Here is a 20,262-nt window from a genome sequence, read left to right as displayed (position 1 = left end):
CTTTGAAAGATCCCCCGCCCCGGTCCTCTCCGAGATCTCCGGCAATCCCTAGTCCCACGGGGCGGGCAACGGCAGCTGGGAGACCTCCGTGCCCACCGTGTCTCTCTCTGGGACCCTCCGGGCGCCCCGAGCACCAGGCCGGGTCTCCCCGCCAATGGCGGGGAGAGACTCTCCCCGCGGGCTCAGGTGTGCAACTCCAAAGTTTCCCTCTGCGTTTAGGAGTAATTGCGGGGGGTTTAAGTAGGGTTCTGGTCACCTGTTTCCACCGTCGCTCCTCTGTTGTGTTCTCGCTCCTGCCCTAGATGTGTGTGGATCCTCTGGGGGCGTCCGTTGGAAGAAAGCCGCTTGCGGGTACTAGGCTGCCCGTCGGGGTCGGAGAGTTTTCACCTATTTCCACATCCTCCCGGAGGAAAGTCCGTCCACCTTCCGATGTATAGTCGCGTGGGTGTCTCAGACGTCCTGAGATGCTGTCTGGATATTCTTTGTCAAGCGATAAGTGTCCAAATAATTGTAGACTCGAAGGGCGAGAGACAAAGAGGACTACTCACGGCGCCATCTTGGAAGCCCGCCTGCTTCCCACAAATTTTAAGATCAGATTTTCATTTTCATTTAGTTCAAAATATTTTTAAATTTCTCTTAAGATTTCTTCTTTGACTTATGTATTATTTAGAAGTGTTTTGTTTAATCTCCAAGTATTTTGAGATTTTCAAGCTATCTTTCTGCTCTTGATTTCTATGTTAATTCCATCTGGTTAAGAGCAGACATTGTACAATTACTATTCTTTTAAATGTTGTGTTTTATAGCCCAGCGTGTGGTATATCTTGGTGAATGTTCTGTGTGAGCTTGAGAAGAGTGTATAATCCACTGTTGGAAGAAATAATTTATAGTTGTTCATTTTATCCAGCTAATTGATGGTGCTGTTAGTCAATCAAGCCCTTGCTGATTTTTGGCCTGCTGGATCTCTCTGTTTCTGATAGAGGGGTAATAAAGTTTCCAACTATAATAGTGGATTCATCTATTTCTCCTTGCAGTTCTGTCAATTTTTGCTTCATGCATTTTGTTGCTCTGCTATTAGATATATAAACATTAAGGATTGTTACATCTTCTTGCAATATTGACCCTTTTAGCATTAAGCAACGCCCCATTTTATCCGTAATAACTTTCATTGTTCTGAAGCCCACTCTGTCTGAAATTAATATAGCTACTCCCTCTTACTTTGATTAACATTGGCATGATATGTCTATCTCCATACCTTTGATCTAATCTTTATATGTCTTTATATTTGAAGTCTATTTCTTGTTAGAAACATATTATTGGGTCTTATTTTTGTATACAATCTGAAAATTAATTGATCTAATCTGCCTTTTAATTTGTTATTTAGACCATTGATGTTTAAAGTGATTATTTCTACAACTGTATTAGTATCTACCATATTTGTTAGTTTTCTATTTCCCATCCTATTCTTTGTTACCATTTTTGTCTTCCACACTCTTTCTGCCTTTTGTAGTTTTAATTGAGCATTTTACATGATTCTATTTTTCTCCTTTCTTGTCAATTAGACTTTTTTTTAAACTTTTTTTTTAGTGGTTGGCCTAGAAATTGCTCTATACATTTACAACTGATGCAAGTCTGCTTTCAAATAACACTATATAACTACAACTAGTGCAAATACTAAATACTCCTAATTCCTCTCTCCCATCCCTTATATCATTGCTACTATTCTTTTAACACTTACATAAATATGTACATATATGTAAACATGCATAATTGAATACATTCTTGCTATTGTTATTTTGAACAAACTATAATATGTTGGATCCACTAAGAATAACAAAAGGAAAAGTTTTTATTTATCTTCAGATTCTTTCTCCAATTTTCTTTCTATCATTGCGTAGATCTGAGTTTCTGACATACATAATTTTCCTTATTTCTGAAGAATATTTCTTGCAAATAAGGTCTGCTGGCAACTAATTCTCTCAATTTTTCTTGTCTGAGAAAGTCTTTATTTCTCCTTCACTTTTGAAGGAAAATTTCACAGGATATGGAATTCTAGGTTGGTGATTTTTTCTCTCAAAACTGTATGTTTCACTACACTCTCTTCTTTTTCATACATGTTTTCTGATTAGGAGTCAGATGTAATTCTTATATTTGCTCCTCTATGGATAAGAGATTTTTTCCCTCTGGTTTCTTTCAAGATTGTTTCTTTATCTTTTATTTTTGGCAGTTGAGTATGGCATGCCTCTAAGCTTTTTGGATCTGCAATTTGGTATCTGACATTAATTTCAGGTGAAATTTTCCATCATTATTACTTCAAATATTGCTTTTGTTCTTTTTTATTCTTTTTTCTCTTTCTTCTCCATCTAATATTTCCCTTGTGTGTGTTACACCTTCTGCGGTTGTCCCATGGTTCTTGGATATTGTGTTCTTTTTTAATTCAGTGTTTGTACATTTTCTTGTAAGTTTTGGAAATTTGTATTTTCATTTCCTCAAGCTCAGAGATTTTTTCCTGAGTCACACCCAGTCTACTAATGATCCTGTCAAAGACATCCTTCATTAGTGTTATGGTGTTTTTGATTTCTAGTATTTCCTCTTTATTCCTTCTTAGAATTTCCATATCTCTGCTTACATTATCCATCAGTTCTTGTGTATTATATACTTTTCCATTAGAATTTTTAGCATATTAATCATAATTTAAAAGAAAAATTCTGGTCTGATAATTCCAACATCCCTGTCATATCTAAATGTGGTTTTGATGCTTGTTCAGTCTATTCAAACCAGGTTTTTTGCCTTTTAGTATATCTTGTAGTTTTTTGTTGAAACGTGAATATGATGTACTGGGTAAAAGAAACTGCAGTAAACAAGGCTTTAGTAACTTAACGGTAAATTGTAGGGGAAGGTGAAGCATTCTCTAATCCTATGACTAGGTTTCAGTTTTTTGATGACCCTGTGTCCCTGGACTGTGAACTTCATTTGTGTTCCTCAGTCTTTTTCTCCTTTTAGGTGGGACAAGTCAGCTAGCAAGGCCTGCAGTTAAATTTTCCCATCCTCCAGGTAGTTTAGGCTCTGAAAAACTTTAGCAGGTTATGTCTGATAAAATAGTTTTTCTTGAGGGCAGCCCTTGTTCAGATGAACAGAATGATCTGGTATATTTTAAATGGCTTCTTTTTCCATCCCCCTGCTGGAAGTATGTGGAGTTTTTTCTCCAATGTTCATTGTGAAGATGTGATAGAGCTCCTGGAGGTAAAACTCACAGAAGTGTGGAGGGTCCCCCTGTAAGAGGAACCCCTGCAGTTTTTAACTCTCGGACCTGTCTACACAGAGATTCCAAAAATTTCTGAATTACAGTTCAGATTTCCCTATCCCAGTGCTAGTTCCCATAGAGGTATTTACTCATGGCGTGGAATGCTGCTCCAGTAAATTTGTGATTCTGTGTATCTGTCTGTGTATGTCTCCAATTTGGGGACAATGGTTTGCCCTGTGACTTCACTTCTCTGAAGAATCTAAGAAGAATTGTTGATTTTTCAGTTTGCTCAGTGTTTTACTGATGTAGTGCAGACTTCTAAACTGCTTATGTACTAGACGGATAACCCGAGATCGGCCTTCTTTTTAATAAATCAGATAGTCTGGTGACAATATTGCCCTGTGGCATAAAGGCTTAATCTGTTTCCACTGCATAATAGCTGCCCATTTTAAAGGGACCATGAGCTCTCGTGACTTTTACAATTCACACAACTCCAAGATGCCTTCTCTTGGATCTACTTGCTTCTCTTACTTTCCCTGGCTCACTACTGTAGACTCTTCCGCTTGCTCTCAGGTGACAGCTGATGGCAGGAAGGTGGTTCCTACCTCTTTTTAGTAGGCACTTGACAGAAGTATCTGGCCAATTACTCAGGTTCTCTTTTAAATGTAAATTTTTTGTTTACAGCGGTGAACTCAGTCAATAATACCTGTGCACAAAGGGAAAAATGCCACTCAACATCTTAGGTAATTTTTTTTTGAGGAAGATTAGCCCTGAGCTAACTGCTGCCAATCCTCCTCTTTTTGCTGAGGAAGACTGGCCCTGAGCTAACATTCTGCCCATCTTCCTCTACTATATATGTGGGACTCCTACCACAGCATGGCGTGCCAAGCAGTGCTATGTCTACACCCAGGATCCGAACCGGCGAACAGGGTTTTATTGCCAGGGGATGAAAATATTCTGAAAGTACATAATAGTGACGGTTGCACAATTATGTGAATATACTAAAAGCAACTAAATTTTACACTTTAAGATGATGAATTTTGCGGCATGTGAATTATATCTCAATAAATAGTAAAACAAAAGTAGAATATTACTTTTTTAAATTTTGAAATTTATGGCTTATTTTACATCTCTGGATTCTAAAAATGAATGAAGAAATGATGTGTAAATTTGTGCAAAAGAATAGGATAGAGGCAGTTTTGTAACAGAAAAAAAGGGATATAACCAATAATTCTGTATTGAAAACTCATCTGCACTGTGTAAAGAAGATGTGGTATATATACACAATAGACTACTACTCAGCCATAGAAAATGACAAAAGCATCCCATTCACAACATGGACGGACCATGAAGGTATTATGTTAAGCAAAATAAGCCAGCTAGAGAAAGATAAACTCTGTATGATTCCACTCATATGTGCAAGATAAACAAACACATGGACAAAGAGAACAGATTAGTGGTTACAGCGGGGGTGGGCACAAAGCGGGGAGGGGAACACCTATAAGATGACTGAAAAATAATAATGTATAACTGAAATTTCACAACGTTTTAAACTATCATAACCTCAATAAAAAAAAAGACTCATCTGCAATTCTTACTATTTTTGTGACTCTGAAAAAGTCTTGATATAAATTACAGATATTTAATTACTGGAACCAGACTTTGAATACACATTTAGCACATATATTTACATATATATTAATTTTAATATACATTTATAATTTATTTGGGTTTTTTGGTCAGAAGATAGAAGATTAAACATATTCTTTCAGTAACTTTAAAAGTCATCTTGAGCAAGGCCAGCCAGATAGTGTAGTGGTTGGGCTTGCGTGCCCCACTTCGGTGGCCTGGGATTTGCAGGTTTGCATCTCAGGTCTGGACCTACACACCTCTCATCAAGCCATGCTGTGGTGGTGTCCCACATACAAAATAGAGGAAGATTGACACAGATGTTACCACAGGGACAATCTTCTTCAAACAAAAAGGAAGAAGATTGGCAATGATTGTTAGCTCAAGGCCAATCTTCCCCACACAAACACACACAAAAAATCATCTTGAGCAAGTTGAAAGTTAGAAAAAAAGAGTAGGAAAAAACCAATCTATTTCAGAACTGAATTACCTTGAAGGCAAGTGTTGCATTTGGACCTAAAGATTTGAATTTCGCTTTTTCATATCTATAAGCTCAAAAAAAACAACCAAAACCACATGACGTTGAGTAGAATATTTTATTTTCAATTCCTGGATAATTTACATGCCAAATTAATCAGAAAAGAAAAATGCACTTTGATTTCACAGACAGAGAGAACTGACTTAACTTGTAAATTTTAAGAAGTGTCCAGAAAGTTACACTGGTCACTCTCCAAATTACTACCTACCATAATAGACAATGGATAGATAAATAATAGCTCTTTTCATGTTAGAAGAACTTTATCTTATTCAGTTTATCACAAAATGTTTCTTAACGACTTAAAATAGATAATATTTAAATAATAGTGAATATATATAAAAAAGTAGATAATAGAGATAACACCTTTTCAAATAAATGATGACGAATTCTTTGAACACAGTATACATAGAGCCCAGACTATGAAATAAATATTAACTCTAACAATTTAAACACCATTATGAAGCATAAAATGGAATTAAGTATTATAATATTTTCATGCTAAAATTATATACAAAACAAAATTATACCATGACATAAGTTTATAGCCAATCTTGAATATAGATTAATATAATTATTAGAGCACGTGCATATGTCTGAATTAGACCTAGAGCTAATTCTTTTTAAGAACAGCACATAGTGATTTTGCGTATTGAAAATATATTTTTAAGTAAATATCTCTAAAAAATAATTGTACTTGAGTTCAGGAGCATTAAATTTAAATTATTTGAAAAGTTTATATCTTGCAAAAGTAAATCCTGTACTGCACTCCGGCTCCAAGTCGTATGGGGTAAGAGTGCTGACAATTCTAGGGGAACGAAATAAACTTAGGCGAAGATTGATTACAGCGTGAGCAAGATTTAAGGCACAGTCAGGTTAAGGTAAAAATGATTGCTGATTATGCATAAGTCTAACAGCATCTTAAGATTATCGATAAAATGTGTTAGGAAAGCAAGTTTTGGCTCAAGAATGACTAATATTTTTAGCTTTAGGAGCAAAGCTAACGTCTGAGTTAAAGAGACAGATTGTTGGTGCAGTTGTCAACAGAGTCATCCATCTGGAATTGTTTTTTCCTCGTTGTTTTTTGGTTTTTCTATTTAAAAAAGATTTTTCCTTTTGTTGAACAAAATGAAAAGTAACATGAAATTAACATGAACATGCTTCCAGATTGCTTTTTAGGCCTTAGAGTAGTGTCTGACATTTAAGCAAATTGTCTAATTAGTCTCTGTCCACATTCATCAACATGTGAAGCAGATTTTAAAGCTTTTTCATTCCTAATTTTAAAAATTGGTAAATTTTATTGTGTTTAATATTAAAAGAGTCATTTTTTAGTACATCATTCTTCATAAAATATTTGAGCTAATTATTTAAAAGAATAACTATATTTGTAAAAGAATAAATTAATGGGGCAGAGCTACCTTAAAGACTCAGAGCCTTAGATTTTTAAAAACGGTTATATTCTAAGCACAAAATATAAATAGAAGATGAAAACTTGTTTGATTTTTCAATACTTTGTCCCTACTTTATATAATAGTATATAATTCAACTCTATATTTAATCTCATGTCTTACGTATGAGCGCATAACACACTCATGCATACACACAAGATTTAAATGAAGAACTCTCTCCATAATGAAACTTTATGATATGGAATTCTTACACCTCCATGATATTTATCAATTTGGAGAATGTTAATTGAAATATATGCAGATTTTGAGTCATTCTTGTTGGAGATTAATCCAAAAAGGGGTTTAGAGGTTATGAAGACGAATGCAAAGTGAAAAACTCAGCCAGCCAAGAAGTTTCTGTAGGTTCATTTTCAAGGAATAAAAGAAAACTGATGTACAATAAAGCAAAGCCTTAAAGCTTCCCACTGTCAGAGCTACGAAGCTAGGGGGATGCGCCCAGCGGGGTCTCCTGCTGGGGGCTCATTTCCAATGTGGGTGGAATTAACATGGTTTGATTCTATGCTTTGGGAGGAAAACTAAAAGTATTTACCCAGCAATGTGGGAAGACTGAAACTTAATATATGACATATTTAAAGAAAGCCTTTTAGAAGGAGATCTGCGAATCCCAAGATGGAATGCAGATTGTGACAAAAGAATCTAACTGTATGACGAAGCAATTTCCCTGAAGGGAATGGGGAAGCAAGGTCCTTACCTGACTAACTTTGGACATAAGTGGAGCCTGTAAGACTAAAGGCAAAATAAAACTATAGACTGTACTATAGTCTCACAGGAACACAAATTAAAGATTCTGACATCACAATACGTATGTACTAGAACTGAACAATAAAGTAAATGGATGGCAGATGGTAGGAGCCAGTTTTCTCATTGTTAAAATGGGACGTTATAGACCAGCAAGGGGAAGAGGCTAGAATGATCTATGTGATTATGGCTTAGAGTTGGTGATATCAGCCTGAAGGCATGGTTAGTATAGTATAGATGTAGCTGGTAATATATAGGGATGTTTATAGGTATGTATATATACATAGGTTAGGATACACACGTGCATTTTTCTTCTCTGTGACCTCAGAGAGCCTAGAAGTAACCACAGTGTTAAAGAGCACTCCTAGCACCCAGATCTTGGTTTCTAATACCATTTTTCCAATAAAAGAAATCAAGTCTCCTTGGTAAAATGGCTGATTGCATGTTTGGGCAGGAGATAGACAAAATAAGCCTGAAGCATCTTGTAGTGCAGGAAAGTAAAGTCCCCAAAAAGAATCCCCTAAAACTAAAATAGGCCCCCACAATGATGGAGATATATCAAAGAGCACAAGAGCCAACTGAAAAAACTCCCAGTGTGAGTGACAAAATAAATAAAATAGTACTGGATTATAGTCCAAAGTCTAAAATAGATTTTCATTAGCCTATATTAATATGAATAAATATTTTAATAAATAAATGGGGAGAATATAAAAGTGTATTGTGCAGAAGAATTCCAAACAATTTATATAGATACTCCTCAAGGAGGTGGAACTTCATTATCCACTTCGCGAGCATGGGCTGCATATAGTGACATCCTTCCAAAGAGGTCAGTATGGAAAGGGTGAAAAAAGAGTAACTTTATAGTACCGAAACTGAAAAATGCCACCTCAACCAGGTGATCAAGGTTAACATCTGCTGTCGTAAGTCAGTTTGATAATAATATATCCTTAGCAGGATGTGATGACGGATGCACTTGACCTTTGTGCTTCTTGTCTAAGACACATAAACTCAGTCTAATCATTGCAAAAGCACCAGACAAATCTCAACTGAGCGATGGGCTACAAAATTTCTGAGCAGTACTCTTCAAAACTGTCAAGGTCATCAGTAACAAGGAATTTCTGAAAATTTATCAAAGCCATAAAGAGACATGATGAATAAATGTAACGTGGTATCCCAGATGAGGTACTGGACTAGAAAAAATAAAAAATAAAGAATTTGAATAAAGTATGGATTTTGATTAATCACAATGTATCAATATGGGGTCATTAATTGTGAGAAATATATCTTACATTGATGTATATATTATCATATATGCATATGATAATAACACAGGGAAACTGAGTGTGGGATATGTGGGAACTCTCTGAACTATCTTCAAAATTTTCCTATAAATCTAAAACTATTCTAAAAGGAAAAAGTTACTTAAATACTTTGGAGAGAGGTGGAGATGGAGAAGAATGGCTCTGAGTTTCTCAATATCATAAATATTATATCCAAGAGTCACTTATTGGGCAAGGCAATTCTAGCTATCTCCCCTCTTACCATTTATGCCGCTCCGATACTGTTCATGAACATAATGCACACACATATGCACACACACACATACACATCTCAGGTCCTGTTGCAAAGGCCATGGTAACTCTAAAATATTCATGACACCAGTTACTTGAAATTGAATTAAAACTCATCTCTCTACCACCAAACGCCACCCCGCCCCCCAAAAATGCAAAAAAAAGTCCTTTGTGACCAAGATGATAGCCTTTTGGATAGATCTCAGCATTAACTTTTTTTTTTTTTAAAGATTTTATTTTTTCCTTTTTCTCCCCAAAGCCCCCCGGTACATAGTTGTGTATTCTTCGTTGTGGGCTCTTCTAGTTGTGGCACGTGGGACGCTGCCTCAGCGTGGTCTGATGAGCAGTGCCATGTCTGCGCCCAGGATTCGAACTAATGAAACACTGGGCCGCCTGCAGCGGGGCTCGCGAACTTAACCACTCGGCCACGGGGCCAGCCCCATCAGCATTAACTTTTTAACTATAAAACTGTAAGTTTTTTCCTGCTAGAATGATGATTATTTTTTCTGTTTACTTTAAAAATGACCCCACAGTCAGCCCTGATGGCCTAGTAGTTAAAGTTTCGCATGCTCTGTTGTGGTGACCCAGTTCAGTTCCCAGGCTTGGAACCACACCACTTGTCTGTCAGTAGCCATGCTGTGGCAGCAGCTCACATAGAAGAACTAGAAGGACTTACAACCAGAATATTCAACTATGTACCAGGACTTTGAGGAGGAAAAATAAAAAAAAGAGAGGAAGATTGGCAACAGATGTTAGCTCAGGGCAAATCTTTCCCAGCAAAAATCAAAAACCAAAACAGAGAAAACTCTAATTTCTCCCTAATTATTTTTTTAAAAAGAAGATTGCAGAATAGAGAAAGAAGCATTGTGGGTATTATATTCTGTGAAGTCAAAGAAATTAAACAAGGGTGATATGTTCTAAAACATATGCAATAAAGAAGTAAAAGCTGAGTTTAGGTAGAGATGAGGGATTGGTGAGAGTCACATGGGTCTATAATAGATTCTAAGTAGGAACTAAGTTTATGTATGGAAGAATATGAAATAGTATGGAAACGTTGTTATTGGTATCATGCAGTCTTCCACTTGCAATGCTCAAATGGATGTGGAAAATATATTCCAGGCTTTTAGCAGAGGAGCAGAGGGCTTATTTCTACCTGTAGAAGAAGAAATATCCTTTGTGTCTGGTTGATGTTTTTTCCATCTGTCTGATTAGCCAATTCCAGACCTGTGAACAATGTGGAGACATTTATCCTCGCCAGATCTCATCCCACAACATATTTTTAAAGTATGTGGAACCTACTTAAGGGCAATTCATGCTTCTTGCTGCTAAAAAAAGTTATTTGCAAAGGTGACCAGGTAAGTCATATGGTAGAGAATTACGTAGTATATTTGAGCCAGGTAAATGACTATTTCTTTCCCTGGAACAAAATTATTAGTCTTCCTGTCAATGTAAATTTCTTTTCCAAAATCCTTATTTCATCTGGATTAGATTATAATTTATATTTGAAAATCATTATAAGCCAGTGGTAATACAGGGATAGCCAAAGAGTCAAACAACCATAAATAGGAGATTTTTCTCCATATTTTAAGATTTCAACTACTAAATCCTATCTTTATTTCTGCTAAACAAGTTCATGATCTCACATTAATGACTAGTTGGTGTGCATGAACCAATTTTGACATAGTTCCTTTTTTATTTCATTAATTAAAGTCATTTAAAAATTTTAATTAGAAAGTACACTTTATGGCCAGTAACAGAGGAAAGAAATACCACTTCGAGAGATTCTTTTCTACAGTGTTCCTACTGTGTCAGAAAATTACAGTATGTCCATCTTTTAATTTGGCTCAGTAATAATGGATTTCCACCTACACATATAATGTTTTCCCTATCTTTTAAAAGCTTGATGCTTCAGTGGAAATATGTGATATGCTGCTGTGATAGTGTTTTGCTATAAACTAGTATTAAATTGGTCCAGAGAAGCCAGGAAATGTTGGAACAGGAGGAGGCCAGGAAACTGTCCACAGTTGTATTGTAGTTAAGGTGGAGGTGCCATTGGGTGGTGTGTGTCAAGGTTTATCTTTAACTGCAGTTCCTGCCTAATTACTTTGTGAGATCTGTTTACTCTAGTTTTTCTTTCTGTCTGGGTAATTTAGTTTTCTATTCACTACTTGGAGAGCTAGATTGCTTTTTTTTTTTTTTAATTCAGTCTTTTCTTGAATTCCAGATCCTTAATTCTTCTTCACGGCATCTTAAAAGCAATGTCTTGTGAATTTATAAACTGAGAAACAGTAGAATGGGAGAGGGAGAAAGAGAACCAAGAAACATGTGAAAAATATTGTACCTCTTGAGTCAAAAATTGCAAAATTGAGATAGTATTCTCATTTTCTTAACCTGCCTATCAATTGGGGGAAGATATTAAACCCCTAAAACACTGAGTGTTAAGGAGGTTGCAAAATAATCAGTATCTTAAATATTTCTCACAGCAATGTGTTTGTTATACTCTTTGTAAGGGACTTTGGACAAAAATTGAAACCACTTTAATTATGCAAATCCTTTGAACCAGCAAATTTCCTTCTATTAATCTATCCCAAACAAAGATCCATAGATATGTTCAAAATTTTAACTGAACAGCTAAATACAAGAAATCCTTAATGTTTAAAATATTAGGTAATAGGATGGGATGAAAATATTAAAATGGTATAGAAAACCTTCAGTGATATGAAAATATATTAACTACAGTTTAAGAGAAATGTGTTCTGTACTGAAGTTTATATAGCATGCTCCTTTTTCCAGCTCAAAACATTTGTGAATATGTGTGTGTGTGTGTGTTTGCTATCTAGAATCACAGCACTGCCCTCTGTCTCCACTGTTCCCACCCTGGTCTGAGCCATTATCACCCCTCAATCTCCTAACTCGCCCTTAAATCCTCCTCCTTCAATCTATTCACAACACAACTCTCAGAGTAACCTCTCAAACTAAAATCCAGATGATCTCAAAATCTTGCAGCGCCTTCCCATTTTACTCAGAGTAAGGTTGAAGTCCTCCCAATTGCGGGAAAGGCCTTACATGGTTTATTTCCCAGGTATCACCTCTCCTATGTCGTCTCCTACCGTTTTCCTTCTCTCTCATTCCTCAAGTCACACGGGTCTCCTCACTCTTTTTTAAAACACCAATGCTCCCTACTGACAGTTTACTCTATTCTCTCAGCCTGTATCGTTTTCCCCAGATATCTAAATAGTCACTCTCTCACCACTTTCAAGTCTTTACTCAAATCTCACCTTCTTGGTCAAATGTATCTTCACTGCTAGTTAATTCTTCCACCACCCCTCACTCCTATCAGGACTGCCAACTCCTCTTTTCCTGCTTCCTTTGCACGTATCTCCTTTCAATGTATTCTCTGTTCACCTGCTTATTCGCAGCGTCCATCAGTTCTTTGTTTGTTATTTGTCACTCTGTTAGAGTTTAACTCCACAAAGGAGGGATCTTGTTTTGTTTGCTGTTGTGTCCCAAGCGGCCAGAAAGTGCTTGTTCCACTGTAGACGTTCAACAGAAATGTGTTGAATGAGTGTTATATCTGTACATGTGGGTGCACAAGCGTTACCGTTTCAACCAAAATGACGTTGGATAAATGTGGTTGTCTCAAGGTGACAAACTTACAGAATCTTGTAGTTGATTTGTAATAGTGTTTCCAAAATCTATACTATAAGCCTGCAATACTTATGTTACACTGAATAAATATTCAGTTCTAGGAAAGAAGAAAGGATGCAAGGAAGGAAGGAAGAATATGTTCTGTTTGATTTTTTCAATATTGGTATAAATTCAACCTTTTTTGTTAATTTTGTTTTTTATTTTCTCCCAAAGATTTGAGTAGTTGTAAAATAATAATAGGTATAACTACCAAAAATGTCCAAACAAGATAATATCAAGAGGACATATGCAATTCATCTTTTGTTATTAAGTTTTAGAAGGTTACCCATTATATTTTCCCTTTACCCAAATAATTTGGCTAATTACTTTTTTTTCTTATTATACTTTAATACTATCACTGCATACTTAATAATTTTGTTATAAACTGTCTGCTTTATCCCCAGATAAAATCTCTCTGGACTGAGATTTCTCAAAATTAGAAATATCGTTTCAGAGTTTAAGGTAATTCAAAACATAGTTTAATATTGTAGACTAGACATCTTTTATATTCTTAGAAAAAGACTAATTTTAAGTGGCTGCTTTCATACCATTTTATGATTAGCCTTTTATTTTCTTTAAAACCTCAAGAATGTTTGAGTATGTATTAAATCTGCAGGGGAGATATCAATTGCAGCTAATACTGTATATAATTATGCATATGTAAACTACTTCATAATGTATATTTTATGAATAAGGCATATTGATTTCAAATGCCTTCAAAATAATAAATATTTTGCCGTTGAGCTACAAAACCTTACTGAGGAATATGATTGTGTCTTTATGCTCTCCTACTCTAAATGACTAGACTATTTACCATAATGGGCTGTATTTGGAAAGAGGAAATGTTAATTGCTGGGGTTTACAAGACAAGGTGGGTAAAAGCATATGTTACAATCAGATCATTAGCAATAGATGAGAAGCAAAACAGAGATGCCCCAAATGCCCCCGGCCTGCTTTCTTTCATTGCACAAGTCAAACAAATAGAAGAAATAGGTGGAGTAAATGCGTTAACAACCACTGAACCAAAACTGTCTTTTCTCATTTGCAATGGACTGTTCATATTTCTTTTACATAAGATCCTATTTTTAATACAAATGTGCTTTTTAATGAAATTCTCTATTTTTACACTTAATGTAATTCGTTAACACCATCACTTTACCATAAACATGACCACACTTCTTTCATTACTGCCTTAGAATTAATATTTAGAAGCAGTGTTTCTCTTTTAAAAATCCACACATTTTATTCTTCATATATAACATCAGCATGCCTCCAGAAAAATTGTATTAATTTATAATTCTACCAGTAGTACATCAGATGGCTTGAATCCTCAAAGATAGACTGGATATTTTTAAATACTTTCTAAAGATAAAAATACCACATTTACTGTGCATTTCTACCTTTATTAGTAAATGTTACCATCTTCTCATATATTTAATGAGTAGTTATATTTATTTCATTTCACAGAGCTTTCGGTTTTTATCATGTGAGTAATCTGACCTCGCTGACATCTTTAGTAAGTCACGTCTACTGAGATACATGTGTGTGTGCACAGAGGAACCCACGACACAACCACAGGTTGGGTGTAGAACATTTCTGGCACCCCAGATGCTTCTTTTTGCTCCTTCCTACTTAATACCCAGAGGTTACCACTACTCTGATTTCTATCACCACCAACTACCTAATCTACTCTTGAACATGAAAAATGGGGCTATACTGCTTACTACATACTAATTTGTGTCTGAATTCTTTTGCTCAGCATAATTTTTATGAGATTCATTAGATGTTGGCTTTTTAAAAAGTTGCTCTAGGGTGTTCCATTTCAGTAATATCTCATAATTATTTATCTGTTGTTTTATCGGTTGTCATTTTGTATTTTTCTAGATTTTGTACAATATGAATAAAATTCTATGAATGTTTTGTTCATGTTATTTGGTTGATACACATCTAGGAGTGGAATTACTTGGTCATAAGGTAGCTATATGATCAGCTTTAGAAGACAATGCAATGAAATTTCTAATGGGTAATATTATGGACCTATGAATTATTTTTTTCAAAAAATAACATTTTGTCTTTGGTTTCTTGACATTTCATCTGCTTTCTATTTAATGATTTCCTTTATCTTGATTATTTCTTTCATTTAACTTTTGCTTTTAATTTACTAGGCTTTTCCTAATTTTTTGACATGAAAGTTTAAATCACTAATTTTTAAGTTTGCTTCTTTTTTTAACATGTACATTTTAAGTCATAAGTTTTCCTCTTAGCAATGCTTTAGGCTCATCATGTCACACTTTTATTGTTCATTTTCAAGCTGTGATTTCTTATTTTCCCAATAGATATTTAGAATTATATTAATGTAGGAAAAGCAAAATAGAGTTTTAAGTCTAAAAAGATATAATAGACAATATGAAATTTCAAAAATTTCAGAAATAATGTCTCCTTTGGCAGAAAGAAGTGAATTATCTGAGAAACAAATATCTGTGTCTTTGAGTCTACTCACTTTTACTTTAGGGGAAAAAAAAGCCATATTAGAGTAGAAATCAAGAATTAAGAAATTTGGGGGGCCAGACCCTTGGCCGACTGGTTAAGTTCACGTGCTCCACTTCAGTGGCCCAAGGTTTCGCTGGTTTGGATCCTGGGTGTGGACATGGCACCGCTCATCAGGCCATGCTGAGGCAGTGTCCCACATAGCACAACCAGAAGGACCTAGACAACTAGAATATATAACTATGTTCTGGGGGGATTTGGGGAGAAAAAGCAGGAAAAAAAGAGAAAAGTTTGGCAACAGTTGTTACCTCAGGTGCCAATCTTTCAAAAAATGAAGAAAGAAAAATTTGGGAGGAAAACACAGAATATTGGAAAAGTCTCATCATATTCAGGTGTGCTAAATATGTTTTGATAAAGCTGTGTGTGTCACACTTTGCGTGTGTCACAAAGTGCCATATACTTAACCAGCATAATCTCTCTTCATTTCAAAACATTTTATGAGATAGAATTATTAATTTTTTTTTGTACTGAAGAGAAATCAGAGATTCTATATTATCACCTAGTCCACAATTGGGAAATCTAGCATTTGATTTCAGGTCCTCTAAAGTTGAAGGCCAAAATCTTAACCAAGAAGCCATAGCCCATACCTGACCCATTACTGTCATCCCTTCCTCTGTAGGGGAAACTCCTTCTAGTCTAGTTCATGTTCGTAGTATTCCTAGAGCTTCCTCTGAACCAAAATACTCCTGAGGAGGAACAAATGACACTTGAAAAAGTACTTCTGATCCTGCTTTTTTAACAGGAGGCAAAGATCTAATTTAAAGCAATAAATTCTGCTGTAACTTGAGGCAAGAACAATTGGGTACAATAATCATTTTGTTAAGGAGATGCCTCCAGGATGCTGACGTTGTACTACAATGATGGGCACCTATTTCTTCTCATGTCTAGGGGCTATCTCTTCATAGTTATTCCCTTTATTCACGAATTCATATATTTTGAAAATTGGATATCATTTCCATTTCATTAATTTGTTATATAGCTTCATCCTTTTACACATACCTTATATTTGTAAAAATTTATATATGTAAATCAATAAAAATTATAGAGGGAAATGTGTTTGATTTTTGATATCACACACCAGGCTTTTGGAGGCTAATCCTACTAATACAATATTTAAGAATATGCAAATCTTTTCCACATTATACTGTTTTACCTCTTTTTCTAGTCTTTCCATGAAATTCATTAAGGATAATAATGAATAAAAAGTATGACATTTATAAATATGATAATCATTCAATGATATCTTATAAGTAGTAGAATCTAGGAAATGACCTAAAAAGCTGATGTACTTAATATTACTATTTGTAGCTTCAGGTACTTATTGAGGTGTTTAACCTTTAAGGGAGCACATCTGATCTCATACATATTCTGCTTCAAATTCTACTAGTTCATGTCAGACTTTTTTTTTGAATTGAATTAAATCTTCTGCAAGTTATGTTTTTGGAAATTATTATATAAACCTACTTATGCTAGTTTTACAGGAATGTTAATTTAAGGAAAAAATGAATGATTACCATTATTTAAAGAGTTACTTGAAATTGCGTGTTATAGAATTTCTTAGCAATGCAAATGAAAACTGTAAGTGGATAATCAAACAAGTATTTCCCGGAACGTTGGTGATGTGCAACTGCTAATACTGTTAACTTTGTGGTCTTGAAGAAACGCTGCTGCCTCCTGATGAGCCAGGTCATTTCTTCACGACTCAAACTCCTTCCTCCACAAAACTCAAGTTCAAAATCTTCTATCCCACATCTTAACCAATGAATAAATAGTGGGAAAATTTTGTCTATCAAGAATTCTAAGAAAGAATATCATTCAGACATCAGAAAGCTGAAGGACCTTCTGCTAGATAGGACCTAGAGAATAACAAACTAAAGGAAAGCATGTAGAATTCCCTGTTCTAAAATATGAACTATGTTGTTGAGAAATGGAGGAGATCTTAGTAAAACAAGGGCAATATAGCTCAAGCTACAATGATACAGGCTTAAAATAATGTTGAGATATACAGGGTAAAGAATTCTAATAAAATTTTGATGGAAATAATTGTTTTCTTTGGTAGCGTATCCTAGGAATTCATATGTCTGGAATGGTTTAAGGGTGGGAAATGAGGATGATATGTATGGAATGATAATATAGTTTATGGCAGAGTTGGTGCAGAGATAAACATGTAACTGATGCTCAATTTTTGAGACTGAAAATAGGATTATGAAAGATTTTTCTAGTTTTGCAAGCTACTAACTAGCAACTTAACTTATTAATAAGCAAATCTGGGGAACTTATACAAGAGGGTCCACCTAATATTTAGATAAAATACCTAAGCTGGGGGTCTCACGCTCTGCTTTGGCAGCCCAGGGTTTCTCTGGTTCAGATCCTGGCGCCATGCTGAGGCAGCGTCTCACATAGCACAACCTGAAGGACCTACAGGTAGAACATACAACTATGTACTGGGGGGCTTTGGGGAGAGGAAGAAGAAAAAAAAGAAGATTGGCAACAGATCCTAGCTCAGGTACCAATCTTTAAAAAAAAAAACAAAACCCTAAGCTAAAATTAGGAAGGAGGAAACTAGGATGTAAGAAAAGTTATCTATCATCTACTCCTGGATGGGGAAAAATATTTTTGTAAGAGGTAAGAGAACAAAGAAATAAAAACTGTAGACCTAGGTCACTTCTCAGCATGTTGAGAAGGAGAATTCACTGGATAAGAGGATAATGTGAGGGCAAAGAGATATCTGTTCTGTTCCTCTGGAGTATAACAATAGAAGTGGAGTCTGAGGGTCAGGCAGGGATGGGCTATATATATTGAGATGAGAGCTGATAGGCTTACCATATGCCAAGCACGGCAATATAATTTGATCCTGTGGGAAAAGTTGAGAATGGAACAACACTGGGCCTGCCAGCTTTTTGAAAGAGATGGCAAAATGTTAGCAATACTCATCCAGTGGAAGCTAAGGTGATTCTGAATCATTTAAAGTCTGCTACTGGGCACTGTCCGAGCAAAAATTTAACAAACATCAAGCACACCCCAAAAGAATTACAAAAGCTTATGCCTTAAGGACAATTGGTTTTAAAGTCTGATATTAGAAACCAGCCTGTGCATACCTAAGGACCAGCAAATGACCAGCCCTTTGAATGCCGATGTTAGAACTCCGTTGCATTTCCTTGGAAAGAGAAGCACAGCCAAGTGAACTACAGAAGAAAAAAAGAAAATATTTTTCTTTATTAAAACTACCTATTGAACTATTTAAAAAATGTTATTCTAAACTTTTAAACAGTTAGGAATAAAAATTCCCTCTCTGAACCCTCCCATATTATTGTTGAGATGTGGCTACTTACGAGAAAGAATATATTAACTTAGGGATAGATTAAACTTCTTTACATATTCCAAGTTGTGGTATGAAATACGTTTTTTTATCCCCTTATCTTTAGTCTGTATGTGTCTCTATAGTTAAAGTGGGTTTCTTCTAGACAGCGTATAGTTGGATTTTGTTTTTGTTCTATTCTGGCAATCTCTGTCTTTCAGTCGGTGTATTTAGACTGTTAATGTTTATAGTGATTATTGATACAATTGGACAGATATTAACCATTTTGTTACTGTTTTATGTTTGTTGCTCTTATTGTTTCTTCCTATTCTTGTCTTCTACTATTTTTCTGCCTTTTCTAATTTTAAGTGAGCATTTTAAATGATTCTATTTCTCGCCTTTCTTATCACATCAATTATTCCTCTTTTTTCACTTTTTTTCAGTGGTTGCCCTACAGTTTGTAATATACACATATGGCTAATCCAAGTCCACTTTCAACACTATCCCATTATATGGGTGGGAAAAGTACCCTATGATAACAAAATATTCCTAATTCCTCCTTCCCATACTTTGTATCATTGCTGCCATTTAATTCACTTATAATCGTTGCATACATTGTTGCTACTAGTTTGAACAAACTGTTATCTATTAGATCCATTAAGAAAAATAAAATATTTTATTTTATCTCCACTTATTCCTTCTCTAGTGCTCTTCCTTTTTTTACATAAATTCAAGTTTCTGACCTATCTAACTTTCCTTTTCTTTGAAGAACTTTTAACATTTCTTGCAAGGCTGGTCTATTGGCAACAAATTCCTTCAATTTTGTTCAAGAAAATATTTATCCTTTACTTTTCAAGGAAATCTTCAGACAATAAGAGAATTCTAAATTGGTGATTTTTTTCTCATAACACTTAAAATATTTCACTCCTTGCTTGCACAGTTTGTAAGAAGTTGGATGTAATTCTTATGTTTGCTCCTCTATAGGTAACATGGTTTTTTTTTCTCCTTTGGCTTCTTTCAAGATTCTTCTTTATCTTTAATGTAGATTTTTTCTTTAATTTTCTTTATTTGCAGTTTGAATATGATATGTTAAAGTGCAGTTTCTTTGACGTTTATCCTGCCTGATATTCTCTGAGCTTTGTGGATCTCTGGTTTGGTGTCTGTCATTAATTTGGGGGAAATTTTCAGTCATTATTACTTCAAATATTACGTCTGTTCCTTTCTTTCTTCTTCTGTTGTCACATTATACGTATATTACACTTTTTGTGGTTTCCCCACAGTTTTTGGATATTCTCTTGTTTTTTTCAGTCTTGTTTTCTATTTGCTTTTCAATTGTGGAAGTTTCTGTTTTAACACCCTCAAGCTCAGAGATTCTTCCTTTGACTATGTCCAGTCTACTAATGAATCCATCAAAAGCGTTCCTCATTTATATTATAGTGTTTTTCTCTTTTATCTCTAGCATTTCTTTTCGATTCTTTCTTAGAATTTCCATTTCTCTCCTTGCATTATCCATGCGTTCTTGCATGTTATCTACTTTTTCCATTAGA

The 20,262-nt window shown here is 35.1% G+C and overlaps 2 long non-coding RNA genes across 4 annotated transcripts in view; one reads left to right on the top strand and one right to left on the bottom strand.

Annotated features, from left to right (window-relative positions):
* LOC138922139 (uncharacterized) overlaps positions 1 to 20,262 on the bottom strand; it is an 85,198-nt gene that overhangs the window by 49,909 nt on the left and 15,027 nt on the right. Inside the window, exon 3 of the long non-coding RNA XR_011435215.1 lies at positions 18,516 to 18,602. This is a non-coding gene — a long non-coding RNA (uncharacterized lncRNA). The remainder of the gene's footprint in view (positions 1 to 18,515; positions 18,603 to 20,262) is intronic.
* The window catches only part of LOC111769009 (uncharacterized), a 62,011-nt gene that overhangs the window by 38,739 nt on the left and 3,010 nt on the right, over positions 1 to 20,262 (top strand). For 2 of the 3 annotated variants that reach the window (XR_011435216.1, XR_011435218.1), the window contains exon 2: positions 13,275 to 13,332. The exons of the other annotated variant lie outside the window; for it this stretch is intronic. This is a non-coding gene — a long non-coding RNA (uncharacterized lncRNA). The remainder of the gene's footprint in view (positions 1 to 13,274; positions 13,333 to 20,262) is intronic. 3 annotated transcript variants of the gene reach the window in all.

The sequence above is a fragment of the Equus caballus genome, unplaced genomic scaffold, assembly GCF_041296265.1.
Source record: "Equus caballus isolate H_3958 breed thoroughbred unplaced genomic scaffold, TB-T2T haplotype2-0000490, whole genome shotgun sequence".
Taxonomy (NCBI): Eukaryota; Metazoa; Chordata; class Mammalia; order Perissodactyla; family Equidae; genus Equus; species Equus caballus.
The sequence above is the reverse complement of the archived record's forward strand: the minus strand, read 5'-3'. Positions and strand labels throughout refer to the sequence as shown.